We start from the raw sequence: 4,036 nt of genomic DNA, 5'->3' as shown, positions 1-4,036 counted from the left end.
GATAGAGGACTTGCCTGCGAAAGGTGAAGGTCCCCAGTTCGAGTTTCAGTCCGGCACACAGTTTTAATTTGCCAGGAAGTTACACTAACAGTTGCTTGCAGCTTGGTATTAAAATTTGTTTGAGCAAAATGCATGTGCTCCGCAAATTGATTATGATGTGTTATGCTCTACAATTGTTATTACTATTATTATAATTTGTACGCTTTCATTGCGTATGTATATGGGAGTTCGCTTAAAGCATGCGTATGTAAGCATTGAACAATTTATTGCTTTTAGAATAAAATTTTCACTCTACAGCGGAGTGTGCGCTGATATGAAACTTCCTGGCAGATGCAAACTGTGTGCCGGACCGAGACTGGAACTCGGGACCTTTGTCTTGCCCGCGAAAGGCAAAGGTCCCGAGTTCGAGTCTCGGTCCGGCACACAGTTTTAATCTGCCAGGAAGTTTCAATTTATCGTTTTGTCTGCTCAAGACACACTAACACGCCTCCTAGACACTGTGCGTAGGTATTTGCTGGTGACTGATATGTCTAGTGTTAAATCTACCTACAATGGGTTTGAATAATAAAATAAAATTAACCAGAACGTTCGTTATGTTTTGGTATCCAGATCTGATAATTGAATTTCTCACTCATAGTCAGCGATACGTAATTATCCTAAGAAATATACTTTATTCAGGACAGAATCGGCGCTCCACTTGCAGTTTAGAAATCTTTTATCACTGTTCCAGCAATAAGATATGCAACCTCGGAGTGCTATGAGTAAACTAGACTACAAAATAAAAATCGCTGAATTACCTCAAATCTGCACCCAAATGCACACTTTCTTCTGAAGAGATCTTTTCGACGTACACCTACACAGTGGACATGTACCATGTCCGTTCCTGATGTGAACCGTCGACTTTGAAAAACATTTTGGTAACTTATCGTAAATTCAATACCAGTTGTAAGTATCGTTTCCCAACACTATACTGTAAGCATTCATGCGACGAAGTGTGCATTGTCTACTTGGAATCAACGTCGCGCCGGCCGGGGTAGCCGAGCGGTTCTAGGCGCTTCAGTCCGGAAGCACGCTGCTGCTGCGATCGCAGGTTCGAATCCTGCCTCGGGCATGGATGTGTGTGATGTCCTTAGGTTAGTTAGGTTTAAGTAGTTCTAAGTTCTAGGCGACTGATGACCTCAGAAGTTAAGTCGCATAGCGCTCAGAGCCATTGGAATCAACGTCGCACACCAAACAATCATCACATCTCGCTGAGTGTAGACAACATACGACAGGCACGAACGGGTTTTGCTAGTGTTCTGTGGGTTTTGCTAGCCTGATCAAATATCAGGTTTCTATCAGCTGTTTTTCACGAATGGTGTCTGCAAATCCGCTCTCCGATTTCTTCTGCTTGATGAAGTGACGGTATCAATACTTTCGTAATATTTTTATTATGAAAAGCGTAACATTTCCTTACGGGCTAAAGTACCTAAAGTGTAAACCTTTAATTTACCTTTAGGGCAACCTATCATGCCTCGTTAATACCAGAGAAAAACAAACAGAGCTTCATGGTCAAAAGCTAATCCCCTACTGGCTGCAGATGTCAGTAGTGGGAAGATGTCCTTGCGGGATGCATCGAAACTCTACCAAATACCTTACAGATCCCTGAAACGGAGAACGGAAAACAAAAATTTTAACCAAAGACCGCCAGGCCCAGCGGGTAACAATATTGTAATAAAATCAACAGTGGCGTCAACTCTGCCGTTACTATGGACGCTGGTATTTTAGGAACGACATCGCAACCGTAATTCACATTGGAAACTTCTTCAGGACACCTCGGTGATGAAAAAGAAAGCAAGATGCTGCCTATCCACCATCGCCAGAATCAGTTCTGTGGTTAGTGAAAGACGGTTAGGAATATGTCGAGAAAGTGTTAAGAAATATTTTCATCTCTTGTTGCACACCAGCTAGGAGAACAAGTATTTCAGCCTGTGAAAATTTATAGCGTGAACGAGAGTGGACGTCAACTGGACAATGAAACCGGGAAGGTTTTCTTTGTTTTATTTGACCTCCACAGTTTAGACTCTATTTTTCCAACGAAACAAGCGTTAACGTAGAATACATAATCAAACAGAGAAAATACATAACCGCATACTTACAGAACTAAATTTTTTTCCACAACATGTTTAACTAATAGAATGATAAGTAAACAAGACATATTTATTTTATCAATTCACACTACTTCTTAAATTTAATAATAAGTGATACAGATAAATGAAGATATGAGTCCTATTGAAACCTACATATTTTTCCCTGCATTCTTAAGAAAATTGACGATTACTTAATAAAGGCGAGCGTGTCTAGAAACGAAAAGAGAAGACGCTGACTGAGGGAGGAGGAAACAATGCTCATAAAAGTCTTCAAAAATTCCGATTATCGCTTGTCTAATTTGGAACACGAAAGCAAGATGTAGTTTACATCCGCTTGTGATATTCGTAAATGTCGATTTTATACAGATCTACAGAAAACGAGGCATGATTAAAGAGGAGTCGAATGACGGTAGGAATCGTAGATCTGCTTAAATGCGTCCACATAAACCACGGCCTTGTGGGAATTTGAGGCTGTAGCGCCGCATAATACCCATCTTTCGTTTGTTGGGTCACAGTCCACATATCTCGCCACTGCTATTTTACCTAGCTCTTGACTTCACGTAAGTAATCTGTGTACGGTAATTTCAAATCGTGAACAGTTCCTGCTGAGGCATCTTGCGCCGACCGGCCGGCCGGGGTGGACGAGCGGTTCTAGGCGCTACAGTCTGGAACCGCGCGACCCCTACGGTCGCAGGTTCGAATCCTGCCTCGGGCATGGATGTGTGTGATGTCCTTAGGTTAGTTAGGTTTAAGTAGTTCTAAGTTCTAGGGGACTGATGACCTCAGAAGTTGAATCCCATAGTACTCAGAGCCATTTGAAACATCTTGCGTCGCTAAGACAACTTCCTCATTATAGCGGATGCCACAGCAGAATGAATATCTGCCCTCTCCGTCAGCGATTATATTCCAGTATAATGGTTGGTTGTTTAATTCCATCCTCGTTGTTGAATACGTTTAACAACACTGGAAGTCGGACACGATTACCATCTTTAAGAAGGAAGATGAAGATACAAACTCAATTGCTCCCAAAATTGCCAAAGTGTCCGTTCAAAAACTGAGACACATTTAGCCAGTTTGTAGGTTTTACTGATTTGAGGGCAAAGAAAAGCACATCCAGTGTACTCCTCTTGTGAAATTTCTGGTCCATTAGTTTATATGCAGATATAACCGGGCTGCAGAGTTTCAACGAGATGATTAAATCCACAATTTATGTTAACACTCAGCCAGCTTGTTATATTATAATAGTAGGCCACCATCTGTCAGCTGAGTGTATTAAGGTCGTATTCAGATAAAGGAAAATGTGAGAAACATCGCATAGAAAGTATGATAAGACACCAATAAGGCAAAGCTGGTGCAGACAGCGAGAATTTTAGTTCTTCTGTTGGAGGCATACCATAATTGGTAAATTCAGACTTTACTCTTACAGACAGGACTAACCATTAAGGTAATTCCTTGAATGAAAATATATCTGACGGCGCTACGCGTTTAATTGTTTAGAGCATCTCTCTTGCCTTCACTAAAAGAGCGATTGTAGGCTCGAAAACATGACTCCGAGACATCTACATTTACATCTAATCTTCAAACCACCGCGAGTACATGGCAGAGAGTACGTTCCAATTTACAGTTATTAGGGTTTCTTCCCTTTCTATTCACGTGTGGAGCGCGGGAAGAATGATTGAGTGCCTCTGTGCGTGGTGTAATTATTCTAACCTTGTCCTGACGATCATTCCGCGAGCGATACGTAGGGGTTGAGGTATATTCCTAGGGTCATCATTTCACTCCGGTTCTTGAAACTTCGTTAGCACACTTTCTCGGGATAGTTCACGTCCATCTTCAAGCCTGCCAGTTCACTGTAACTCTCTCTCCAAGGGACAACAAATCTGTGACCATTCGTGCTGCCCTTCTCT

Source organism: Schistocerca piceifrons, chromosome 5 (genome assembly GCF_021461385.2).
Source record: "Schistocerca piceifrons isolate TAMUIC-IGC-003096 chromosome 5, iqSchPice1.1, whole genome shotgun sequence".
Taxonomy (NCBI): Eukaryota; Metazoa; Arthropoda; class Insecta; order Orthoptera; family Acrididae; genus Schistocerca; species Schistocerca piceifrons.
Note: the sequence above shows the minus strand (reverse complement) of the source record.